Source organism: Herpailurus yagouaroundi, unplaced genomic scaffold (assembly GCF_014898765.1).
Source record: "Herpailurus yagouaroundi ecotype Mexico unplaced genomic scaffold, PumYag 246, whole genome shotgun sequence".
Lineage (NCBI taxonomy): Eukaryota > Metazoa > Chordata > Mammalia > Carnivora > Felidae > Herpailurus > Herpailurus yagouaroundi.
The window spans coordinates 3,185,281-3,212,831 of record NW_024412463.1 but is presented as its reverse complement, the minus strand read 5'-3'; the positions used below and the strand labels follow the sequence as shown (position 1 = coordinate 3,212,831).

Below are 27,551 nucleotides of genomic sequence, written 5' to 3'. Positions count from 1 at the left end.
GTCAGCAAGAAGCCCTCCAAACCTTAATTATCGGAGTGCCCCCCAGTTTCACTGGGCTTGTCAGTGACTCCTGACAAGCTCAGAGGCAGATGAAAAGAGAGTACATCGCCAACTGGTTAATTAGCAGCAAGCAGCAAGCAACCCAAATTACAAGCCCAAGAAAATATGCCACCGACTTGTGTTTTGTACGTTGGATTTAAGCAACACACGCAAGGAGGAAATGGTGGCGTTTTCACATGCCGAAAAGTATCTCGGTTGTTCTTGGGGATCGAGCCGGGAAAGGGGGTCACTCCTTTCTATGCCTCAAAGAGTCACGGAGAACCTACTTGCGTCTCTGGTCCTGAGTCCAAGAAGAGGAATTGAGGGTAGCTGATCGATTTGCTCCTTCTTTCGCGCATTCCCTCGACAAACACGTATTGTTGTCTGCTGTCACCCGCTAGAATCCGAGCACTCCGCTAGATCCCAGGTATGTGGTTATAAAAAAACGAAGGCACGTTCTGATGCAGGCGACAACACGGATGAACCTGGAAGGCGTTAACGCTCAACGAGATAAGCCAGTCGCAAAAGGGCAAATACTGTGTGATTCCACTCATAAGTGGCACCTAGAGCACTCAAGTTCACAGGACGGGCGACAGAAGGGTGGTTGCCAGGGGCCCGGGGGGAGGGGGGGGGAAACAGGAATGGGAGTTACTGTTTCAGGGGGCAGAGCCTCAGTGTGAGAAGATGAAAACACTCTGGGGGTAGACAGTGGTGACACTTGTCTTAACGGGCTTAATGTCACCACTGAACTGTATGCTTAAAAATGGTTCGCGCGGCAGGGGCGCCTGGGTGGCTCCGTCGGTTGAGCGTCCGACTTTTGATTTCAGTTCAGGCCATGATCCCAGGGTTGGGGGTTCGAGTCCCGTGTTGCGCTCTGTGCTCCGCACTGAGCGTGGAGCCTGCTTGGGATTCTCTCTCTCCCTCTAACCCTCCCCCTCCCCTGCCGCCACCATTTCTCTCTCTCTCTAAAAAATAAATAAATAATTTTTTTTTAATGGCTAACATGGTAAATTTGATGTTACAGATATTTTACCACACGTTAAAATTTTTTTTTTAAGAATATCAATTAAAACAAGAGAGAGAAAAAATAAAAAGACAAAAAAAAAAAAAACAAAAAACAAAAAACAAACAAAAAACACCCAAAGGCGGGATTCCTGCTCTGAGAGAAATGACAGCCCGGTGGGAAGACAGACATGAAATAAAGTGAAAAATTAATATACAACTATGCATAGACTTGTTATGAAGGAGAACGGGTCCCTCCCACCAGGGTCAATGTGCCGAATTCTCCTAAATGCAGCAATCACCTCGATTATTTGCTTTATTAAAGCATTCCTCGCTTCACAAGCAGATCTCTCTGAACGTGGAACCCCTGAGTACGTCGAAGGTTTACAGATAAATCATTCACCACATAACTAAGGCCCACAGGCAGAGAATTGTCAAGATAAAGTGTTATGAGGCTGTGCCAATTGAAGATCAATCAGAAATTACAATAAGCATCTTGGTAATTACAACAGAAACTAGTGGGGAAAAAATGATCCGACTCGTAAAAGTTGACTATATACCCAGCCTTACACACTTACCCCTATAAAATGCTGCAATGAAAAAATCCATACGATGCTGCCTGGTTTGCATATTTAATAGATTCAGTGATTGCCTGCGAGCGAAATATTCCATATTTACTTGTCCAATATCCCTGCTCCTGCTGATTATGTGAGCACTGGTGTTTTTCAAAATATAAAAACAGCATGTCACTTCATACACACTGCTATTGTGCAAAGGGTTTAAACTTTGTGCCTTTGTTTAAAAAAAAAAAAATCCTGAGCAAAGGCTTCTCATTAAAATGTAGAGAAGATAAGCATCCAAAAATTTAACTTGGAACTTGCATTGAGAGAAAAAAAAAAAAAAGGAAAACACTACACAAAGCCTTTGGATTGAACATCGCGCTTTTATCCTCTGACAACGTGGCAAACTTTCAGCATTTCCTGGAATATTTTCCAGCTCCTTTAAACACCTGAAGGGTTTCTTGCGTGTTGGGCTGGTTGGCAGGGAGGGTGTGAGCAAAGAGAAAATAGAACAGAAGAGAGGGGGGAAAAAAAAGGGAAAGGGTACCTTTTGGATTCACCCACCAAATAATCACATCCCTTAACAGTGACTTTATCGGGTCTAAAGCAAAGAAAATGCTGCCAGGGTAATTAACAATTCTGGTTTTAAAAAGCTGAAGGTGATTATCTGAAAGGCAGGCCGCTCTTTAAATTAAAGATGATATCGAAGGCATTTACAGCAGTATATATTACAGCCACCAATATTACACATACATATATAGAGGTCAGGGGTCCTCTCCCAACTGTCCAGAAGAGGCAGGCAGGTAAAACAATGCCTGGGTGGGGACAGAAGTGAACCAGAGAGACCATAAAATGAGTGGATGTTTCTCTGCCGACTGTGGCCAGAGAAACATGGCCCTGTATGGCCAGAGCCTCCAAATCTCAGAAGCCAGGAATCTGAATCTTTACATAAAACTTTCCATTTTGGGGGCTCCTGGGGGGCTCAGTCGGTTAAGCGTCTGACTTCGGCTCAGGTCACGATCTCCTGGTTCGTGAGTTCGAGCCCCGTGTCGGGCTCTGTGCTGACAGCTCAGAGCCTGGAGCCTGCTGCGGATCCTGTGTCTCCCTCCCTCTCTCTCTCTCAAAGATAAATAAATATTTTTAAAAATTTAATAACAACATTTTTTCCACTTTTATTTGTGGACACATATGCAATTTGTAAATATACATAACTTTATAATTGCCACACAGGCCAATTAAAATGGATCTGCAAGCTGAATTTACTGGGGGTCACCTATTTTGACCTATGTCCTGGTTCTTCCCAGTTCCCAAACATTGTGGCGGGAGAATATTCTGGCTGCTCGGCCCCACCAAGGCGTGTGCAGGCAGGTCTCACGTGGAGAACAGAAGCAGCCCTGAGTCCTCGTGAGAGACCGTCTCACCATGCAAGGCCTTGGGGAATGCTCTGCTAGGCAAGAGATTTCATAACCTTGACCTTGGATGCCCTTGGTGACGTCAAGGAACCGCCCTTCAGTGAGAAGCGTGGCCTTTCTTCGAGTCTCGGCTTGCAGACCGGCCAGCAAGAGCTCCCTCCACACCTCAGACACGGGCAGAACACAATCTGGGTTTTGCATAAGTACCTCTCCATTTCTTCCTTGCTCTCCCCAGCCCCGTACTAAAACCCAGGAAACTTGTGCCTAGGCTCCTTTCCAGAAGTCACGAATGGCTTTCTGCGTGAAGACTTGGGTCCGTGAAGACAAGAAGAGAATTACGAACAAAATCTCAACATCTATCTGGCAAAGAAGTAAAGGGAGCTCCTCTAGCTAGTTCTTGCCCCAGTCTCAAATGGACACATTCCTTCTGTCATTCCGCCAAATAACTACCTAGTCAAGGAGGGTAGGAGAGATAGCTGATGTACTACAGATACTTTTTTTTAATTTTTTTTTTTAATGTTTTTATTTATTTTTGAAGGAGAGAGAGAGACAGAGCATGAGCAGGGGAGGGGCAGAGAGAAGGAGACACAGAATCGGAAGCAGGCTCCAGGCTCGGAGGCATCAGCACAGAGCCCGACGTGGGGCTCGAACCCACGAACTGTGAGACCGTGACCTGAGCTGAAGCCGGACGCTCAACCGATAGAGCCACCCAGGCGCCCCTCTACAGATATGTTTTTAGAAGCCAAACAAAACAAAACAAAACTTCCCTTTGATATGCCCAACTCTTCCAAGCTCTAGTACCAGAATCCCAAACCAGCAGGTCTCGGGGAGAATCTGCCCTTGAAATGGGTTCGTTGGACTGGTATGGGTTCACGTGTCATTTTGTTCCTAATGTTTCTAATTTAGCAATATGCCCCACCCCCCCCCACTTGAGTTAAACCCAACTTGTTTTTTTTTTTTAGAAAGAGGAGAAATGTGGACACTCTTCTACTCAAATAATGTCTGCCCGTCAGCTGACCCACTTCTCAAAAACAAGAGGTATCTGTGACAGTATAAATAAAGACGTGGAACACGATGGGAGGGCGAATACCAAATTCTTTTACCTGTCCCCCCCAAAATAGGCCCATGCCCCGTGATTTTTGTCCCTTTCGGTAAATGGCAACTTCATCCTTCTCATTGTTTGGAACGTGGTGCCGTCCATGACTTCTTTCTCTCAGGGTTCACCGCGCAATCAACAGCAAATTCTGTTCGCTCTACTTTGAAACATATCATAAGTCTACCCCCTTCTCACCATTTCACTGCCACAGTGCTACTCCCAGCCACCACGATACCTGACCTGGTTTTCTACTTCTGCCTTACCCCCCTCAATGGTCTACATTTTACCCAGTTTTCAGACGAATCCTATGAAAACCAAATTGCTGGGGCACCTGGGTGGCTCAGTAGGTTAAGCATCTGACTCTTGATCTCAGCTCAGGTCATGATATCACGGTTCATGAGTTTGGGTCCCTCATCCAGCTCTGCACAGACATCATGGAACCTACTTGCAATTCTGTCTCTCTCTCTCTCTCTCTCTGTCCCTTCTCCCTTGCTCTCTCTCTCTCTCTCTCTCTCAAAATTAGTAAATACATGTTTCATATTCTGTGTCTCCCTCTCTCTCTCTGACCCAACCCTGTTCATGCTCTGTCTCTCTCTGTCTCAAAAATCAATAAACGTTAAAAAAAATTTTTTTTTAATTAGTAAATACACTTAAAAAAGAAAAGCAAAGAGAAACAATTGCTACCACAGCCTCCTTTTGTTCAACACTTTCCAATGACTCCCACCTCACTCAGAGTAAAAGCCTACATCCTTGTAATGGCTCACCAGGTTTCCTGTTCTCCCCTTCGTTCACTTGAATCTAGCACCCCGATATCCTTGCTTTTCTTCCAACATGCCACACACATGCCCGTTCCAGAGTTTTCTCCCCTCGCTGCTCTTCTGCCTGGACTGCTCTTCCTGGAGAGCCCACTGGCTTGCTGTCACTTCACATCTGGGCTCAGGGACGCCCTTATCACGGAGGCCTTTTCTGAAATCCTTACATAAGAGAGAAACCCAAGCTCCACGGATTCCCCTCCAGTCTTTACCCTGGTTCATCCAACTCCACAGCACTTTCCACAATCTGACAAACTACAGTTAGTTCTTCTCAGATTCCCTCTAGTGGAGGCGAGGGTCAGAATTTTATTTTGTCCGCTATTTTACCGTCAACTCTTACAAAGTGCCAAGCACATATTGAGTTAAGTACGCAACGTGTGTGTGTGTGTGTGTACAAATATTGGAACCGGACGAATCTGCATTTCAATTCCAACTCTGGTACTTATTAGCTGTGTGACCCTGGAGGGGTCACATTACCTCTCTGAACCTGTTAAACGTGACAATAATCTTCTCCCTGCAAGGTATAGAGGTAATGCACTCTAAGTGCCCACCTTGATCAATGGAAGCTGTTATCATCACAGACACTGCGTATCTCCCACCTCTCTGACATCTCTGTTCACCCGGAACCAGCCACACTAGCCTGAGCGCTCTGGCGGAAACACGCCAGAAGAGTTCCCACGTGACCTGTGCACCTGGCGCTCCATTTGCCGGCAACACTGGTCCCCGGGTGTGCGCGTCACAAGCTTCTTCTCATCACTCAGGTTGCAGCCATGATGGGACCACCTTGCAGAAGACGTCCCTCGCCACCCCGCCTCAAGTGCCCCGTCGGCGACACCCAATTACAGCATCAGGGTGTTTCCTCGACAGATTTCACACCCTGTTATTCGTTCGATGGCTCGCCCTTTGCGATGGCTGCCCCCCACGAGGAGACAAGCTCATCAGTCACGTTCACCGGCACTTCCGTAACACCTGGCATGTAATACACACTTAATAAATATCCGTTGGATCCACACGCGAGAGACTTAATGGCGGAAACACACACAGAGAACGATGCATGTGCGTAACAATGCGTTTTTATGATTGGCAGGTTAGAATCTTAGTGCCGTACGGATTGAGAATCAGGCCGTGAAGGAAGAGGGAAAAGCAAAATATGGCAAGGCACTTTTGAAGGATTCTACAGCCCAAAGAAAGAAACCTGGGAAAACAAAAAAAATTTTTTTGAAAGAGTAAAGCTAGCGTGTCGTTCGAAGAAGATAACTAAAATTGAAACATCGTCAGTCTTACCCAGATGACACCAAAGACCTGGGAAACGAAGGAATCATAGCTGGAATCATGGAATTCCTTAGGAAACTGAGGAGTTGGCTGGAATCGTAGCTGCAGTATTTACAGAGGACTGGCAGAGGAGGCAAGCTAGGGACCCTCCCCTCCCATCTGTGTCTGAGCGGACGCAGCAAAGCATGGGTAGTTGGGGAGTAATTAAGGCTGGGTAATTCCGGGCCGGCTCATCTTCATTCCGCTCCTGCGTGGAGACAGTTGTGCCCTTTGGGCATAGATATCGAAATGCCTCCTCCCCTCTGGGATTCAAAACAGAAATGAAAAACATCCCTCTAAAAAAGGTCACGACTCAGGTTTGGGAGATTTACCAGCGCCACCCGGAAGCAGACGTCAAAAAAATAAAAATACCGCTTCGGTGTCTGTGACCGCTTGACATATCCCTGAGTGTCTAAATGGAATCTGCAGCACGGTAAGACAGTGACATGGCCAACGTGGCGGGAGGGGACACGGCCAAACTCAGTCACGCAGAGTTCAAGGAGCTGCTTTCACGTCGAAAGTTGTTTCAGAGATGCTATTTACCATCACTTGGAAGAATGGCGAGTGAAACATCAGCGTGTTGCCTATGATCAGGTGCCTAAGCATATAGAAAGTACGAGGCAAACTGGCAAGTTTTGTCTTTACACTTGTGCAAATTCAAGGCAGATACTGAAGGTGAATATCCCGTTCAGGACAATCAGCGAAAATTCATTTCTCTCTTTCCGTTAGTGTTCCCCATAACTCACTCTGATCATGGTGTATAGGCAGCAAGAAATGCCTGTAAAAAAGGGCTTTTAAACTCTTAGTTGTTTGCAGAATATTAGTAACACTATAAAAAGTTTATGTTAATTAATGCTGCATTTTAATAGATTTCCTGGAAGTTTGTAACTGCATACTATAAAGGCTTTCAAGATAATGTATTATACTGTGGTTATCATAAACTCCAAAGCAGTTCAGATATTCCTTTTATGTCTCAATAACTTTCCCCCAAAAGTTACAGTATTTAAAAGATTCAAATGCAGAAATAAAAAGAAAAATTTTCCCCACCAGGGGATATTTTAAATTTTTATTTCTCTCATCACGATCAATCTCATTTCTCGGCAACGCTGTACTTCAGCTCCCTTGTTAAGTGAAGAGCCATCCACAAGTTCCATCAGTTCTATGAGGATGGAATGTCCCCCACCTACTGCGGGACAGGTTTTCTAGAGGTCAGGCAGGTCAGACACCTCACAACATCCCTGTTCTTCCATTCTGGGACTTTCTATTGATGGGCACCCCTTGTCACTGCCTCTCTCTCTGAGTTTGGGCACAAAGACTCCTTGTCCAGAGAAGCACCACTTTTCATGTTCAGCAGTCAGACCAAAGGGAGCATTTTATTGGAAGAGTTTCAAGAGAGAGCAAACCCAAATTACACTTCCACACGTGGGTTGGGGATCCTGAACTGAACCCCCAAATGCAAGACCTTTGAGGATTTTTGCAGGCAAAGGAAATGTTTGTCTCTCTTGCACTCTGAAGGCTGGAAACACCTCATTCCAATCAATACAAATCGCCATTTCTCATGAAGGTAAACAATAGAGATTTTCTTGTGACTTTCAAAAAAGAAAAATAGTAAAGCGTTGCCAAAGATAGAGGTTTGTTTTTTGTTTTTGTTTTTTTTAAGAATGCAAACAACTTGAATAGTGGCAGCAGTGGGCACGCTTTGGAACAGAAAGCTGAAATTAGTTACACAAATGAGGTTCCATTTCACTCTCTTGTAAGGTGAATGAATTATCAACAAGACCACCATAAATCCGATTGGACCCTCTGAAAAATATACAATGCCAATACACACACAAATATCTCACCTTCCTCCTGCCAAATTATACATCCAGTATTATGAGTGCTTTGCGGCTCTCAACGAAGGCCTTGGAAGCGATGTATCTCTTACTTTACTCCGTTCCCTAAGTCCCTGTTATAAAACATTTGTCATCTGGGCTCTGCATCCAACAGCATCTGCATTATATTATGTTTAATCTCAACCCCAGGAAAGGAATACATTTCCTGAACTTCTGAGCACTAGTATGATTTTTCCATCAAAATTCTAAGCCCTCACGGTGACCTGAATCGAAGATTCTTGCTAGAATCTCAAACTGACCAAAATACATACGTATGTGTATTTAAGTGTGTGTGCGGCATAGCACGCGCACCAACTCTGCTAGTTAATAAAGCCAAAAAGTGAACAATCCAAGGTTGCAAGTATTGAAGAGAATTAACAACGGCCAAAAACTCACGCAACGTGGGCGGGAACCACCGACATCAAGTACGGGTGACCGACTGACCCTCGTCGTTCGCCTGGGAGGCGAGGGTTCCCACGACCCGTGATCTTCAGTTCAGAAACCAGGACAGTTCTGGGCAAAGTACACAGCCAGTCACTCTAAACACTGTATGATGAAATTGGCAATGGAGTTTTTTTTTAAGGTCAAAAAAGCTCCACGTTCCTCTTAGAACCTATGCTCCTACCAGGAGGGGGGGAAATGTATGCTTTGCGATAATCAATCCTTTATTGTTATCTTTCTGGAATGCTTATCTCCAGTATAAACCCCCTTAGACCACTCAGTTTTCCCTCCCTCCCTTCTTGTCTCTCTCTCTCTCTCTCTCTCTCTCTCTCTCTCTCCCTGTATTTCTCACAAAAAAAGTCAAATTTTACAAATACCACTTTGCACGATACTTTAGAGACTTCATCTAAATATTTGTCAATAACGCTCTTCCCGCCCCCGCGCCCCCGGCCGCCTCTCACCCCCCAATCGTGTAAATACCATTTGCTAATTGAAAGCACATGTCTCGTTTTGTGCCTCAGCTGAGCTCTCAGTTATGGGGGCCGTCCTGTGTGAGTCGCTCATGCGTGGTCCTCAAGGAAGAGCCAAAAGATGGAAGGGAAATACAGCCCGAGGAAAAAGTCTATAAAGATTTCTCGCTTTCCTAATCCCTTTTCTCTAATGTTTCTTTGTAAATTTGTCAGATGGGAATGAAATTGGCTCATAACTCTCCAGACGTGAAGAGCATCTCTGAAGAAAATTACGTACTTGTCAAAGCAAGGGGGGATTTATGTTGGTGTTCCTGAGATGTGATTTTATTCCATCTATTTCCTTTGTGCACATCAGAGCAACTACAGAGACAAAAAAACAACGCGTTTATGGATATTTTTTTCACTCTGGTGCATTTTTTTGCTTCTATTTTTCCCTTTTGTTTTCTTATTCCCCCCCCCCTTCATCTATGTTTATTGCCAGTGACAGTAAACTCCCATACAACAATCCTGTGATGATAGTAGCAATGATTTCCACCAGTATAAGGCAGTTCAAACAGGCACAAAGATGATTTCCCCATGGACAGTTCCGGAAGGTGCCGGTTACATTTTTGAGTCCTACCCGACGCTGGCCAGGGACGATCTGGGTACAATAGTCTTGTTAATGTTCCTTCCAGGCAGTGGCATGCTTCCTGAAATTAAATTCTTTTCCCTGGACTGCAGGTTATGGCTTGCACTCCCTGACTTTTGTTTTTTGAAGTTACAAGCAGCAGAGCCTTGCTGGCTTGGTGGGTCCTCTGTAAATGACACACAGTCAACCAGCAGGGAATGTCAAGGCAGGTGTGCCTGGGTTCAGATCCCAGCTCTGCGAGTAGCTGGCCGGGCAAAACGCTCACTTTTCGTGAGCCTGTGAGATTTTCTCAGTCACTCAGTAAGGAACGCCTACTTCGTGGGACCTTCGTAAGGATAAAAGGAGAAAGTTTCCAGGCAGGGAGAAGCTGGGTAGCTCTGCAGTAGGGACTCTGAACCTTTTTTTTTTTTTAAAGATTTATTTATTTCTAAGAGAGAGAGCGCAAGCAGGAAGGGGTGGGGGGCAGAGGGCGGGAGGAAGAAGCCCCAAAGCAGGCTCTGCCCTGACAGCACAGAGCCAGATGGCAAGCTTGAACTCATGAGCCGTGAGATCATGACCCCTGCGGAAGTCGGATGCCCAGCCAACTGAGCCACCAGGGAACCCTGGGAATCTGAACCTTTGAGTCAGACAGCCTGTGTTATATTCCAGCTCCTCCACTTCCTGGCCACGTGACCTTGGCCAAATTACTCAACCACTCTGACGCCTCAGTTTCTCCACCTGTGAAGCGGGCGTGGTAATAACACTGCCTCCCAGAGCTGTGATGAGGAGCAGACAAGTCAACAGAACACTTACGAGTCCGTCTGGCATTTTGTAGCTGTTTGCTGTTTCATTATAACATACGCCAGGGGCCTGGCACAAAGTAGTTGTTCAATAAATATCTTCCCTTGTCCTCCTCTCCGTAAACTCCCTAACTTGAAAGCCTGTTTTCATTCACCGCGTTTCTTCAACACCCTGCACGAGGCCTAACTCACCGCAGGTGTTCAAGAAATGGAGCATTCATTACTGTCAAGAGGCCTGGTCATTGATGACGTCCTATATATATATTTTCCCTTTTTGCCTTGCAATACTTTTTAAATATTGAGAATAAGGAAAAGAGTCTTCTTTCAATGTTCAAGCGTACCAAAAATGGTTCACTGAAAACTGAGTAAGATATTTTAGGGAAAGGGATGTATAAGGCACAATGCAGCATATTTTCAAACAAGCCAGGATTCTACAGGGGAACCATAAGAGGTATTTCAAATCTTCCTGGAAGTTGATTCCCACTAACTAAAAAGTACGACAAATACAAGATGGATGTTTTAGGGGCTAGTAAGATTTTTCCAGAGGAGTTCCTCGAGGAAACATCAACTGGGAATCAGGGCAATTACCTACCTTACGTAAGTAATGGCTAAGGAACTCCAGAGCTCCGGCGACTGGCTGATGGGACTTCTCCTCCGGGAATAACCACACTCCGTGGGAGAGAAGCTACGTCCGCGCTCCTCCGCCTTCAAAGTTTCGCCCCCCGGCACATCTGAAATTCAGCCAGAGCACAGAGGTTGGAAACACACAAGGGGAAGTTCTCACCGGACCCCAGGCCTTACACCTGGAGAATCTTAACAATAAATTACTGGTCTTGCGCGTGCTCTAATTAACCTAGCATACACGAAATTCAGTCATTTCAGAACGCAGTGAGCCTGGTTAAGTGTTTTAGGGAATAGTTCCATGCCTTCAAAATGCCAACTAAGGGGAAAGCGGGTCTCCCAAAGATTGGGACGCAAATGTAATTCTGTTTTCCTTCTGTTAGATAATGTTCACCCATTAAAGTAATTATAAGGCTTCAGGGAAGCCCGGCCTTCCCCCCCCCCCCAACCCCCAAGTCTATTTCCTCTGCTCTTCTGATCAGAACATGCATTGTTTATTACCCCCTCGTTTACCAGCCCCCAAATATCATTACAACGTCTGTGCCGTGATATATGTATGGTTGTTACCCTTTTAATGGATAAAAAAAGATTTAAGTACTTCATTCTGTTGCATTTTGACAGCTGTTAGCCATCATTTCTCCATTCACCTGCATTTAGCAATCCCATAAAGGAAGGCAATCTCAGAAGGAACACGCGCCGGGCACTGCAAGGTGATAATTCTGTATCACTCCAGCCTATAAATACCTGCCAAGCTTTTGCTGAGTCAGCAGTCTGTGACAGAGTGGTGGCCATGCCCTTTTATCTGTGTGAGTGTCTCACAGCAATTGGACCACCAGCCCCTGCAGTGAAAATCCATAGTATCGATCAGGCCATTTCTCCACTGTAATTCTTTTGTAGGAAATCCCTGATGACAAATTTTATCTGCACCACTTTTTGATCGCTGGTTTGATGTAAAGGATCTCCAAGGGCAGAGTTAAGCGCTGGGCCGTTCCACGTTATCAAGCAGCCGTTTTATTTACTGAAACTACAATTGTGGTCACACACGCACAAAGAGAGAGAGAGAGAGAGAAACACAGAGTCCCAGCAGGGAAAAGAAAAAAAAAAAAAAAAAAAGATGGAACCAAATAATATTTCAAAGGGAACAGAAGGCACGAGGTGCTGGGGGAGGGGTGTATCAGGAACGCGATCAAACACGGGTGGTCAAAGCTGTTCCCTTTTGCAACCACGTAAACAGTGGAAATGGTGTTTTGATAATGATGTTGAGGTGATAAAGGGCCGTGTATGGAAACTGAGTTGGTCTGTTTTTCTCCCCAAGTCGCCGGTAGTCTTCCCTCCTCACCAGACCTGTTAAACTTCTGCACTGTCTGTCCTCAACGCGTTAGGAGAATCTCTTTATCTGATGGTGTTCATCAGAGATTAGGATCAGGTACGAATCTGAGACCCAGGTGAACTTCCGTAAAGTACCCAAACCCCCAAAGAAAGAAGGGAACGGTTCCATAAGAACCTACATCCTCACAGTATTGCTGGTCTTGCCATTTCTGGGCACAAGTGCAACATGGGAAGGAGAGAAAATGTCCCTCCATAGAGTCTGAATACTGACCCATGCCCAGATGTGAATTTAAGACGAGTCCCATGAACCCCCAGGTGCCTGGGCTGCGTAGGGAAGGCTCTCCTGGACTGTTTAGGTGAGCGTATATATTCACTCCTACTATGGCCAGGTTTCTCCGCCTCCGGAGTGTGAACATTGGGGACCAGAGAATTCTTTGCTGTGGGGGGCTGTGCTGCACATTGCAGGATGTTCAGTGGCATCTCTGGCTTCTACCCATCATGCATGCTTCAGTTGTGGCAACCACACATGTCTCCAGACATTGCTAAACGTTGCCGGGGGGGGCGGGGCCGGGCACCTTGGCTGAGAAGCAGTGGTCTACAGGGCACTTGTGGGGGTGAGAGATTAGGGCTGAAGAGAGAACGAGAGAGGCATCCAAGGAGCGATAAACGCACAGAGGTGAAATACATAATCACCAGTACCATAAACCAAACAGTAACTAAGCTAATTTGTCCATTGGGATCGTTACAGACTAGATCCTCTTAGCCCAAATTCTGCCCGCAGAAGAGGTTAACTTGGCCAACAACCTTCATCACTGAACTTCAGCTCTAGGTGCCCACCCACCCCCATGACCTTAAACTTGGCTCTCACAGTGAGGTTACCCCCTGGTCTTGGAGGCATCTGTGCCCTAATTCAGCCTCATGGTGATATTTCCAGTACAGCGGTTCTCTACTAGGTGAGAATCTGTCTCCCAGGTGACATTTAGAAATATGGGCACGTGTTTTTGGTTGTCACACTGGGGTGAGTGGGGAGTGGGAGGGACCAGGATCTGGGAGGTGAGGGTCAGAGATGCTGCTGAACATCCTTCATTGTTCAGGACAGCCCCCGATGCCAAAAAAGTATCCAACCCCAAGGCCAATGGTGCCAAGGTTGAGACACCTGTTCTAGCTAATCTCTGCTCTCCTGCTCAGGCCTGAATGTTTCCCCTTGCTGGAAGCCAGAGAGAGAATAGAATCTTCAGTCCGTGTGCAGAGCAGTCCTGTTAGAGGTACCTACCTCTCTCTTCCATCAAACAGAGACATAAGTAGAGATCCTTGGCAAGGTCTCGCAACCTGATGTAAGGAAAACACCATCCTTCGTGTCCTGGTCCTAAAAAAATGGCTGCTGTTTCCACAGGGATGTTTTCAGACCTGGTTCTCTATCTGAACACACTCCAGCGACGGCGAGAGAAAGACAAAGGCTCACCGAGTGCTGGGGGTTCATCTCACTTCGCTCACACACATAAGCACCTGCCCAGGGGACTCGCCCAGCGGTGCTGAGCCAGCTTTAGAGATTTTATTTATTCCTTGCACCTGTTCCACCACACCTAGGCAGAGAAGGCCCCCAAGCTTGAAGAAAGTTCGTTAAACAGCTAAAAACTGCACTTCAGTGACCACACTTCCGTGCAGCTTGTCAGAGATTACCTCTGCCTGGAATTTTAGCTCCATAGCCTAGAGTCATGCCTGGTCTGAACCGCTGACCACAGAAGTCAAGTGGGATGACAGACCAGTAAAGCTGGTGTGGGGGGCAGGGAGGGCTTGCCAGATAAAACACAGGATGCCCAGCTACATTTGAATTTCAGACAAACGAAGCATTTTTAATATTTCAGGAGACATCTTTAAGTAATAAGTTTTTTAGCGTAAATATGTCTCAAATGTCGCGTGGGATATACTTACACTAAAAAATTATTCAGTTATCTGATCTCCAAATGTAACTGGTGTTCTGTATTTTTAATTTCAAAATCTGACAGCCATGGTCTGGGGTGAACCGGGGAGAACTCATTTCATCTAAAGAAATCTACTGGTTGGCAGATCTGGCCAAAGGTGACCACCAAGCAGGTCGCCAGATCTTCTGATTTTTGTAGTTTTTTTTTTTTTTTTTTTTTAATGTGCAACCTGGTGATTTTACAATTCTGGCAACTAATTTCTTGTTTTAATCTAACAACGCCCCATGGAAGGAAGCAAGCAGACCTGTGGGCTACCTTCAGCCTGGGGGCACAGGCTTATACCTTGGCTGTAGAAGGACTTGATTTCTTGACTCTTTATCACAAGCTAAGCCCTGGCTGGGAGAAGGGGCCCACTCGTAACTCACTAAGTCCTCCCAGCAATGGAAGGCATGAAGGGTCATCATCATCACCATGGAGAACATCAGGAAAGCAAGGTCCAGAGAGCAGAAGTTTTCTGGCCCAGTTGGTGACGTAAGTGGCACAGTTGGGGGTTGAAATCAGGCAGCCTTCGCCAGCACCCTTGTGAATACCCACCACCCTGCACCCCTTCTCAGGAGAAAACACCTAACAGATAGCTTCCCGGAGAGCACAATAATAGGAATAAAGTTGGTTCCAGGTACCTCCTTCCAAACGCAATTATGCCACCTCAGCCGGGACTGGAGCAGTAACAGACCATGTGCCGAGCCATATTGGAGCCAAAGACTAAAGGAAAAATCTGCTGTACTGACCCTGCCTTTATTTAAAATGTTGCCATTTTGTTCATCATGGACTTTGAGCATTCATTTAGATTTCATTTCCAAATATTGCACCGAAATACTATTTTTTTTCTCAGTAACTAAGACTTTGGGGTGCCCCCAAAGCAAGTGTCTGTCTCACTGACCTCAGCTGCCCCTTTGGCAGAACAGTATTTGTAGGTTTCTTGAAAACTTTCCAGAGTTTTGAAGTTTCACATGTTTCACACTCAAAGGCGTCCATTACCTCTTTGTTTAAAACGGTGAAAGTCCAGCGATAACTGAAATGTTCGACAGAGGGGAGTTGGTGAAAGAAGTTGCAATATACCAAATGAAAAAATAGTACACACCATGAAAGGGATACTCACAAAGAGGTTTGGGCATGGGTCGGGGAAGGTCATCAAAAAGTCGTGACCACCGGGTGACCCGTGCGCCGGTCCCAGGGAACTCGGGGGCTCCTCGGCCCCTCCCCTGTCCTTGGAATACGGGTTCTGCTTGCCGTCCCTGCTCCCAGGGTCTGCTCCAAGGACATAACCGTGAGATAGTGATGTGATAGTGAGAACACAGGCACGTGACTGAGCCCAGTCAGGGCCTCTTTATAAACTTTTTAGATTTGGCTGGCAGGTGCAACGATCCATTTATCTTGCTACCATTTGTCTCGCCTAACACACGCCTCATGTGTAAAAGTTCCCTCTGCTGGTTAAAACTGCCACCTGTCAACCTGGAGTTGCCTGCCTCTTTTTTCGGTCTCTCCAGGGCCTCGGAATACAAAGGCCGGTCTCAGACGATACCTGGCAAGCTCCCGGGAGGGTCAGCAACCAACAAATGACAAATAATCATGTAGAGTGAAAAACAACAAGGAAATAAAATTATACTTTGCAGCAGGATCTCAACCAGGCTTTAAAAAATAGAAGGAAACACAGAAAACCTTGGCGGGCAGGGAAAAACAGCAAAAAAGTAACCCCGGGTTTCCCTGAGGGAGACTGCAGGTGATTATTTTTTCTGTCTTCTTTTTTTTTTTTTTAATTTTTTTTTCAACGTTTTTATTTATTTATGGGACAGACAGAGACAGAGCATGAACGGGGGAGGGGCAGAGAGAGAGGGAGACACAGAATCGGAAACAGGCTCCAGGCTCCGAGCCATCAGCCCAGAGCCCGACGCGGGGCTCGAACTCACAGACCGTGAGATCGTGACCTGGCTGAAGTCGGACGCTTAACCGACTGCGCCACCCAGGCGCCCCTCTGTCTTCTTAAAGGTAGTGTAGTACCCTGGGAAACTCAAATGGGAGTTTTGCAATCAGACAACTATGTTTGAACTCCACCTCCAATATACTTTGGGCAATAGCCTCAAATTTTTTCTGCCTCCAACTAGCTACCTCGACAATTTGTCATGAGTCTTTAGGATTGCGTGTGTGTGTGTGTGTGTGTGAGAGAGAGAGAGAGAGAGAGAGAGATGTAAATGCACATGATGCACACACACACACACACACACACACATAAAATGACTTGCACAGTGCTGAATAAAAGAGACAATAAATGGTAGTTTGTCAAACATACTTTTCCAGTAGTTGCCAGATTTTCATAAGAAACAAATATAGGTATTATAATCAGAAGAAAATAAATATGAAAATATTTGGAAAGCCTCTGGTAAAAGAAAAATGCCCTTGGTCGTGTTAGGTTGGCTCGTGTTAGGTATCGTTTAGCCTTTTCACAGGCTACACATTCTGGAGAGAATGGGCCACATTTGAGGAGCTTCCAGGGACCATGAACAGAAGAAAACGAGGCTGAAAGCAAGCAAGAACCCAGCAAGCCTGCAGCCCAGCTCTTCTTTACAAGAAATGTTACCTCATTCTGTTTCACAGCAAGTAGGTGCTTTGCTCCCGCCCCCACCCTCACCCCCACCCCACACATACACACATCAATCTAGGTGATGCTTTCTACTGAACTACCAGAATAATCCAAAATAGAATTCACCTGCTCATCTCACGCCAGCTGCTCTTTCAACATATAGGTCCCTGAGCCACAGGAGGAAAGAAGAAAGACGGAGCATTTAGAAATTTAAAATGAGGATGGAGGCGTGCCCGGGTGGCGCAGTGGGTTGAGCGTCCCACTTCGGCTCAGGTCATGATCTCACAGTTCGTGAGTTCGAGTCCTGCGTCAGGCTCTGTGCTGACAGCTCGGAGCCTGGAGCCTGCTTTGCATTCTGTGTGTGTGTCTCTCTCTGCTCCTTCCCTGCTCACACACTGCCTCTCTCTCTCAAAAATAAATAAAGATTTTTAAAAATTAAAAAAAAAATTTTTTTAATGAGGATGGAAATGAGAACTCACCAGAAAATGACATTTTCCCATTATTGGGAGAGTTCCACTACGCCCACACCCAATGATGACCAAGGGGTCAGTAGACCAGGAATCACAAATGACAGGCTGAGACCCAAATCCAGCTCACTGCCTATTCTTCTTGTAAATAAAGTTTTATTGGAACACAACCACGACCACTCACTTGCTTACTGCCTAGAGCTGCTTTCTCTCTATGCTGGCAGAGCTGAGTCATGGCAACAGAGACAGAGCAACCTTCAAAGCCAAAAAATATTTACTATCTGGCCCTTTATAGAAAATGTTTGCTGACCCCTACACTAAACCAGTGAATGAATTAACAAAGCATACTGTAAATGCTTTCATTATTTGGTGGCTTAGCAATAAACTGAACGCATCAAGAAATCCATCCCTCCTGAAAAGATTGGAGAGGTCAAGAAAACACGAAGGACCAGACCAGAGGGGTAGACTAAATGACAATGAAGAGTGAGGTTTCATGGGGGAAAATGAGAATCCAGGTGTTAAGCATCCTAATCTCAACATACAGGATCCAGCTGACCATAAGGAGAAATCTCTCCTAGAGAGTTAAACTTTTTATTTTTAAAGGATTCCTAGGCCCTCATTAACTTGGACACATCTTTCATGTAGTGATTCACAGTGAATGAAATTGGGGAAAACCGGTATTCAGATACATTTTTACAATGTTTCAGACAAACACTATAGATCATTCTCTATTCATCCTTCTTCTTTATATCGATCACAAATTCATTTCTGCACTCAGAATGTTCTTACTTTGCTTGGAAGCGTTCATAATATTTGTGCACTATCAGTGTTGCTCTTATATTCAAATATTTGACTTTTTGCACTATATTTCAAACACTGCATCCAAATGAACTACTTTAATTTTCTCAATGGTCAGCTAAAATCAAGTCACTTTCCCCTTTTTTCTGGACCCTGAACTTGCCTTCGAAGTCAAAGGTGTCGACTTCTCACTGTCAAAGCTGAATTTCTTGGTGTTAAGAAAAAGAAATCTTATTAGGGCAAACTTATTTATTCTGATGCAGGGGTAAGTATTTTGACATGCTGAGTGAGGTGTGTCTAATTCCTGGCAATTTATTCCCATCTCATGGCTTTTCTCCATTCAAAGTTTATTCTTTTTATAAATAAAAAGATTTAACTTGGCATATCTTGAGATACGCATGGAGATGGGCAGATCTTGCCCCCAGCTAGGTTTATAGTAGAGGGTCTGAAGAGCAAAGGCGTCAAGGTCCAGAAAAGAAAGAAAGTTTGTTAAAAAATTACAAAAGAGGGGCGCCTGGGTGGCGCAGTCGGTTGAGCGTCCGACTTCAGCCAGGTCGTGATCTCGCGGTCCGGGAGTTCGAGCCCCGCGTCGGGCTCTGGGCTGACGGCTCAGAGCCTGGAGCCTGTTTCCGATTCGGTGTCTCCCTCTCTCTCTGCCCCTCCCCCGTTCATGCTCTGTCTCTCTCTGTCCCAAAAATAAATTTAAAAATAATAATAATAATAAATAAATAAATAAAATAAAAAATTACAAAAGAATATATGGTTAGGTAGAGCAAGTTTTCCCCACCCAATTAGAGGTGGAGGAGAAAGAGCCAAGGCAAACAGATTTAGATGCTTGTGAAACTGTAGGTCTCTAGAAAGGAGCCTCAAATCCTAGGCCCACATACAGATCCCAGAATAGCCCCCAAATGGAGGGAAATGATAGAAACCCTAGAGAATTTTGAGGGATCCAAAAGGAGAGGGGACCGGGCTTTGGTCCCTGGGTGAAATCCGAAGGGTTTAAGGTTTGTGGAGAGAGTTCAGTTGGTGTGAAAGCAGTGGGAAAATGACTAGGCAAATCCCCAATCAGATGGGCCTGGGAAGGCTCTCATCTGCTTCTTCACGCCGGTGTGCCCAGGATGGTTTGCTTTTCCTCCGTGGGGCCAGGAATGATGCAGATATAGCCAACAGAGCTGTCTGGGTCAGGACAAGCAACGTAGGAGTAATATGTGTGGACCACACAACACTAAACACTCCATCAGTGGACCGTAAAGTCAACGCGCTGACCCCACCCCAACCATCCACTGACTCTCTAGTCCTACTTAAGCGCCTTTAGAATGTACATTTCCAGGATTTATGGGGTCGCATTCATATGTCAAAGTCCTAATGCCCAGCCCCTCAGAATGTGACTATATTGGAAATAGGGTTCTTTCAAGTAGTGATTAAGTTAAAATGGGGCTTAAGTGATTAAGTTGGGCGGGCCCTAATCCAAAACCATCGCTTTCTTTATTTAAAAAAAAAAAATTTTTTTTTGGACACACAGAGAGACACTGGGGACACATGAATAGAGAAAAGACCATGTCGGACCACAGGGAGAAGACGGCCGTCTGCACACCAAGCGGGGAGAGGCCTCAGAAGAAACCGAACCTGGAGACATCTTGATCTTGGACTTCCAGCCTCCATAATTGTGAGAAAATTAAGAAACAAAAGTTTCTTTCCTGCTCATGAAAAACCAAGTACATGTCCAGGCAACCCCCTGAGGCAGAAGACCCCCTTGTGGTAACCTGGCATTCAAGGTACTTCAGTTTTGTGGCATTTATGTAACAACCTATCCCTCCACGATTGAAAGAAGAGAAAGAAAGAACACGGACAACTGCACAGAAACTCCTAAATGCTTCTTCCCAGAAGTGACCGGTTCCTGCTCCCATTTCATTGGCCAAAAACAGTCCTCTGGTCACACCTACCTTCAAGGAGGTGGGGAGGTGCTGTCCTCCTGTTCACTCAGGAGGAGAGAAGTGGAGTAGTGGTAAGAAATAACATCTGCCATAAATGTGGTGGCCTACATTGCCTGGAATCAACCAAAAATTAAGTAACTAATTGCCCGCCTCATGATGGAACAGGGGCTCGGAAGAGGAAATCAATTCAGTCCAGAAAAAATAAAGCAACGGTTACGTTCACACCTGAATCTGCTACCTGTGAATTCAGGATTGCTAATAAGAGATGAAAGCGAAGACCTTTAGAATTGCAGAATTACAAAATTTTGATTTCGAACCACTATTGCCTTGGTAGTTCTATATAACAAAAAGCCACAAAGCCCAGTGGCTGAAAGCAGTACCCATTTGCGTCCACTCACAAGTCTGTAGGTTGGCTTAGTGTATCTTCTGGATGGGCCAGGCCCACCTAATGACACCTGAGCTCACTTATTCCTCTTGGGAAGCTAGCAGATTGCTTGGGGCTGGCGGGTCTAGGACAGCCTCTGGAGAAATGGCTCCGCTCTCCTCTGTGTGGATTTTCATCCTCGGGCAGGTCAGTCCAGGCTTGTCTCATGGTTGGGTTCTGAGAAATTGGAAAAAGAGACGAGAGAGAGAGAGAGCGAGGGGGGACCAGCTGACTTGGAAACCGCATCCCATCAGTTGTGCCACATTCTCAAACCCACATCTGTAATTGGTTCCCAGGTCAAATTCATGTTGATGCTGCTGGTCTGAGGGGACTTTGAGAAGTCCTACGATAGCCTCCCTTGTGACCTAGGACAAGCTGAAGCCAGGAAAGAATTACCTAGCTTACATATCACGTCTGGGCCGGGGCACGAATCTAGTCTCCCTCTCCAGCCGGGGCTTTCTTGCCCTGACACCTTGCTCAACTCTGTGAGTAACCACCCTGCCTTTGTCCGCCTCTGCCTCGAATACTGTCATCATTTTTATTATCATCATTAGTAATGATTAAGTGGACTGAGGCATGACAAGGTGTTTAATGTTCTGTCCAAGGCATGTTAAAAGCTCTGGGCCCGTCTGAGAGGCAAAGTCTCAGTCATAGGCAGACAGGCAGTACTTGGGCTGAGAAACCCCCATAATGCAACTCTGAAATTAAGCAGTCCCTGTCAACTAAACCATTAATCTACACAAGAGGTCAAATGTGTCCCCATGAATCACACGTAAGCCCAGTGTTCCCAGGTGAGAACTCAGCCAGTCCATCCACATAGTCCCCAATCTAGACAGATGGTTTTTATTATGCCTCTTGTTGGCCACCACAAGGGACAATCTCTCTAAAAGTGACATGATATTCATTTCTCCACGTACCCATGCTACATAGCAGATTCTCCTAATTATTCCCTCTGTGTGTACGCCTTATTCTCAGACCATGCTACCTTTATGGAAACCCCTCACTGAGCACATTCATGTTGTGGCCTTGGCTTTTCTTGAATGATGCTACCAGGTATAATCCCGTGAAAATCACCACCCTGTTTGTTACTTTAATTCGTCGATCGCCCCCATTCCCTTACGTGAGATGCCTTCCCAAATTAAGGTTTATGAAATGCTTTGCATCTCCTGTGGACTGACAATACTTTGGGTTTTCTTAGAATGAGCCTTTTTTTCTTTGGCTACCAGGAAGCTCAGAGCCAAATATAAAACACCATTGCAGCTGAGCTTGGCAACATGCTTCCTACATATACTTCTTTAATATGTTCTTGATTTAATATTTGCTATTTTCCCTGACCCTGAATTTCTGTGTTTACAGCCTTTTATGACTTCATTTTATTCACTACTTCGTGTGTGCAATATGTGGTAATATACAACACATTCCTTTTAGGACAAAGCAGGTTATAAGTAGTAAATTTCCCCTATTCCCAATAAATCAGGCATTGGTTAGATACCACCTAGCAAACTTAAACTCACAATTAAATTTCTTGGTATGTGTAGAAGCACAGAGGAAGGAGTGTGGGAGGAAATAAAAGACAGCTCTGTTTGGGGGAAGGAAAAAAAAATCTCAAGAAATAAAGTTTTATTGCAGCGGACGCAGAAAGTTTAGAAAAGCAAGAAATCAGAATGGGAAGTAACGTGGTGTGGCTTTGAAGCCCCACTCTGCGACAGAGAACTCACTGGTAACGCTCCAGAAATTCCAGCCGGTCCCGGCAGGCTTTGCCCCAGCCAGGGCTCAGCGCTTTCTACGTTCCCCAGCGCTGCCCCTTCCTGCAATTCAGTGCCAGATCCACCCAAAAAACAAAATGTTCTGGTTAAAAAGCACTGTGCAGTGTTATATGACCCAGGTGCAAGATTTATGAAGTGCTTATGAGGTTAATCGGGAACAGACTCAGAGGAAAAAGGAAAGAAGTTAAAAACAAACACCTTTATTCTCACTTTAACAAAATCCAAAGCAGAATGAGAGGGTTGTTTTTTTGTTTGTTTGTTTTTTTGGTCAAAATAATACCTTAGATGATTTTGCATGGACAAAGGGAGTATTTTAAGCACTGGATGCTCATATGCCGGTTCCCTTTTACGTGCAAACAGTGACCACAGATCCAGAAGGTCGAGTAGCCCATGATTGGGGAATCATCTAAAAATACTTATACGCTTCTTGGACCATTCAGTATGCAGACCTTTCGGACATGTTTCTTCCTAACCCTCACTCTGCTGCTATTTCCCGGAAGATGGGTAGATGATGACAGTCATAAAGTGATGTCACCAGCGTGGGGCGTCTCTCAAGGCTCTGGAAAGAACACAAGTGCAAGCTGGAGGCTAGAGGAGGAGCGGGGAGGCCAGGTCATGCTTTCAGTGGGAAGAGTGAGTACAAACACACCCAGGGCTGGTCAGCCAACTTCTTCCTTGTCATGTTCCAATCCCTTTCGGCTCATCCCGGCTCGGGGGACGCAGAATCACCGAGCAAGAAGCGATCGGCTTTCCCTTTCTGATTGAAAAGTCATTTTTGAAGCATTTCATTAAGAAATGGTAGAGGAAACCTCAACTCTCATGAAACAGGACAGCAAGGGCTTAAGACCTTCTCATCATGAGAAACGCTGCGGCCAGAGTCACTCAGATGTAAATTTAAAGGTCAGTTCTTCACCAAGGAGGCTTTGTAACAGTTTGGAAAAACGTGACCGTGACGCTGCCCGAAGCCAGCTCGGGATCCTCGCTGCTTGGTCAGCAGCTTCTGTAGCTCTCGGCTTCAGGTAAGAGAGTGGCATTTCTTGGGACAAACGCCTCTCTTCGTCCTCACGGTTTAGACTCTTTCCACACTTCATACCAGAAAAGGGTTAACTCTATCTTCCCCTCCACCGGAGCCCCAGGTTCATCTAAGCCCAACAGGCCCAGGTTGGCTAATTCCTAGAGGCGCCTTCCAAGCACAACCCCTCCCAGGAGCTTTCTCAAATGCCCTCTTCATCTCTCCCCACAGGCTGCCAGGAGCCATTTCTCCCCTGTCTGGGTTGTTAAGCCCCAACCTGCCTGTAACACTCGCTTGATGTGCCGGTATGTTGTCTGCGTGTGCAGGTACAGAGGAGAGGAAGTGGGTGCAGGCAAGCAAGGGCGAAGGCGGGTGCCAGTCTTGCCTCCAAATATTTACAACACATAATGATAGTTATTGACTTAATATTGAACATTTATGCTGACACCTAAGAGCTGAGGACACCGGTGCAGAAGCCAAGAAGTCTGCTCTTGGAGGCTTATAAAACTATCAGAGGGGGGTAGGCATTAAATCAAGTACTCAATATGTTATTTGCAAGTGTAAGAAGTGTTTTTCAGGAAGAACAAAACCCTGGAGAATGTGTCACAGAAGCTGATCTAGTCTTCCGATGGAGGTCAAAGAAGACCACCTTCAGGAAGTACTAGATGAACAGGTGTTGGGTGGTCAAGGGAGAGAAAGGAATGTTTGCGAGAGCAAAGTAGCATGCACAAAGGCCCTGAGGCAGGCAGCATGGAGACGGATTTTTTTTTTTTTAAGACTTCAAAGACCAGCAGCACTGAAGCAAAGAGAAACCAGTAGAGGCTACATCGAGGTTCCAGATTCATGCAACACATTTCTCAAAAGCAATTGGGAGTCACAGAAAGTTTTGATAACTGATGTGGTGTGATTACTGATAAGAAAACCAACTGCAGGATTTTATTTGTTTTTTTTCATGTTTATTTATTTTTGAGAGAGAGAGAGACAAAGTGGAAGCAGGGAAGGGGCTCAGAGAGAGGGAGACACAGAATCCAAAGCAGGTTCCAGGCTGTGAGCTGTCAGCACAGAGCCCGACATGGGACTCGAACTCACGAACTGTGAGATCATGACCTGAGCCGAAGCCTGATGCTTAACAGACTGAGCCACTCAGGTGCCCCTCAACTGCAGGATTTTAAATGGCATTGAACCCAATCTATAGAGATACTCACTTCCTATTTCCTATTCTTCGCCTTGCTTTATGTGCCTGGGAGTTCTCCCCCCTTCCTGCTATTAGAGTATCTATTCATTAGTTTATCACTTGTATTTGTCTTACTAGAATCTGAGCCCCAAAAGGTGGGCCCCTTGTCTTGTTCCCTGCTTTAACACCAGTGCCCCAAGTCCTGGCCCCCAGTGGGCACTCAGTGACAATGGGTTGCAAACAAATTAGTAGAGAAGAGGTCAAATGGAGAATAGGTTGAATTCAGGACATCCATTCAGGAGGTGATACGTACTGAGTCAAACAGGATTTGATTTTTTTAAAAAAGATGATTCATATGACAAACTTCAGTCTTACTTTACCGTGTGCCAAGTACAGGGCTGGGACCTAGAGATGAAGCGAATTTTTTAAAAAATAAGATTCCTGGGACGCCTGGGTACCTCAGTCAGTTGAGCATCTGACTCTTGATTTCGGCTCAGGTCATGATCTCACAGTTCGCGGGTTCAAGCCCTGCATTGGGCTCTGCCCGGACAGTGTAGAGCCTGCTGGGAGTTCTCTCTCTCCCTCTCTCAATGCCCCCCCCCCCCCAACTTGTGCATGTGCTCACTCTCTCTCTGTCTCTCTCAAGATAAATAAACTTTAAAAAATAATAAAGATTGGGGCGCCTGGGTGGCGCAGTCGGTTAAGTGTCCGACTTCAGCCAGGTCACGATCTCGCGGTCCGTGAGTTCGAGCCCCGCGTCGGGCTCTGGCCTGATGGCTCGGAGCCTGGAGCCTGTTTCTGATTCTGTGTCTCCCTCTCTCTCTGACCCTCCCCCGTTCATGCTCTGTCTCTCTCTGTCCCAAAAATGGATAAACGTTGAAAAAAAAAATTTTTTTTTTAAAAATAATAAAGATAAAAATAACAAGTAAGATTCCCATTACAACAGAGTTTGCAACCTAGGAATTTATTACCTGACGTAATAGGACAAAACACAGGAAATGACAGCTTCCATTAACTGAATACCAGACACAGGCCATGCTGTCACACACATTCACCCCTTTAACACGATGCATATATCAGTTTCATCGCGACTTTACAGGAGGAGAAACCAAAGCACGGAGGGGAGGGCCCCTGCATGATGGCGAGGGGACTTGGCGTTAGGATCATACGGTTCCAGAAGCCATGCCGTCACCCCTGACCTCTTCCTGCCTCCCCGATGCCACCACTAGAGTATCTAGCATTAACCAGGCACCTGTTGGCCCAGCACTTCATATGGATTGTCTCATTTAATTTTCCCCAAAACTTCAATCCCAAAGTATAACTATTACTATATCAGTAAGGATTCTTTTTTTTTTTTTTTTTTTTTGGTCAGATTTAAAGGACTGAACTTCAATTTAAACTGGATTACTGAAAAGAAAACTTAAGGAAATGCTTTAAGAATGACTTTCAAAGAGAAATTACTGGTTTAAAAAACTGGAAAGTCCCCACATACCACAGGCTTCAGGCAGGGATGGACAGAGAATCTCAAACAGGGTGAAGACTCCGTCCGCCTCTCGATCAGCCTTCGGCAATACTGGCTGCCCTCTTGGCCACGCTCCGTCCACTTGGTGCTCCCAGCAGGTCTTGGGTTACAGAAGGCCCATCCGCTTCAGGTTCAGTGGGAAGATGGGTCTCCTTTCTTGTCAACATCGGGATGAAAGTTCCAGAGTCGTATCCCGCTGTCCCAGCTCGGTTCGAGTACACACACCTCTAAACCGGTCACTGAGATGGACCGGTTGGTCAGGCCTGGATGCAGGTGATAACAACACATCACGGTGACCAGCGGGGGGAGCTGATGATCTCATCCCCCCAGGTCCCAAGAGCCCTGGAACAGGGATGGCGTCCCAGCCAAACCACAGAGAGAAGAGGGAACAGCCGTTCCAGGAGAAAACGGACTTTGTCACCAGCTGAAGGGGACAGGATATATGGGTCAGGTAAAAGCAACAGAGGCCTCTTGCACATACTGTCCCATTTCACGAATGAGGAATACAGAACTCCTAAAGGAGTCAGTTTGCTTGAGGCCACATAGGTAACAAGCGGCTATGGAAATCCAAGTGGCCGAAGCCCAGATATAGGTCACTTCATCCTCTACATACCTGCCTACCCAGGTATCTCTGTGTCTAGCAGATTTTTTAAGAAAGAAAGTAACCTCTATGATTGCTTAAAAGATCAGAAAATCACCAAATATTAGAGCAAGCAGTAATCTTTTAAGTCACCTGGTTCAGAGTTTCAAAGATGAATGAGGCCCAGAGATGTTAAGTAACTCACTTAAGGACATACTGCAACCTAGACTTGAATATAGGTTATTTTTTCAACCCTTTATTCAGCAAATACTTACTGTATGCCTGTGTTTTCCCATCACTAGGCTATGTGCTAAGGACACAGACTTAAGTAAAGCATCTTTGCTGTTAGAAAGTTTACAGTCTTGCAGATCAACTGAACCTTTTCTCAAAGCTCTTTATCTGTGACATCGAAGTCTCCCTTGAACTACAGTGGTTCTATTCCTACTAGCGATGGTAAATAATAATACTCATTGCTTCATTTGTCACGAATTTACTATGTTTCAAACACCGTCCTGAGTATATGGCATAAGTTAAGCAATTTGATGCCGTTAGGATGCCTTTAAAGACCAAAAAGTGAAACACAACATTGCCAGGCACGGAATTTAGGCACTTTGTAAATTGGGAAACTGATCTGGCTGACATAACAAAGACAAAAATAATAACATAAAGAAAAAAAAAGGTTTGGTTTTTTTTTTTTTTTTCCATGAAACAGCCCAAGCACCAGCATGAGGCCAGATATGGTCGCTCCATGGTAGGAACACAGTCTCCCGTATTTTGTCGATTGTCTTTCTCGACACACAACTTCTCACTGGCTAAGATGGCTGATCCAATTCCCACCACTTCCTTCCACATCTCAACCAGCAGGAAGGGGAAGAAAACCAGAGGAAATATCCCCACTCTTTAAAGGTTTGATTACCACTTCTGCTCACTTTCTCTTGGC

The 27,551-nt window shown here is 45.5% G+C and overlaps 2 long non-coding RNA genes across 2 annotated transcripts in view; both read right to left on the bottom strand.

Moving 5' to 3' along the window:
• The window catches only part of LOC121019905 (uncharacterized), a 393,836-nt gene extending 381,730 nt beyond the window's left edge, over positions 1-12,106 (bottom strand). The window contains exons 1-2 of the long non-coding RNA XR_005785807.1: positions 11,790-12,106; positions 11,017-11,155 (exon numbers count right to left, since the gene is read on the bottom strand). This is a non-coding gene — a long non-coding RNA (uncharacterized LOC121019905). The remainder of the gene's footprint in view (positions 1-11,016; positions 11,156-11,789) is intronic.
• A 6,831-nt stretch (positions 12,107-18,937) lies between these two features.
• LOC121019983 (uncharacterized) lies at positions 18,938-26,448 on the bottom strand. The gene is made up of 2 exons (XR_005785857.1): positions 26,002-26,448; positions 18,938-20,734 (listed from the first exon to the last, which is right to left on the bottom strand). It is a non-coding gene; the product is annotated as an uncharacterized LOC121019983 (long non-coding RNA).
• Between the last annotated feature and the right edge of the window lie 1,103 nt (positions 26,449-27,551).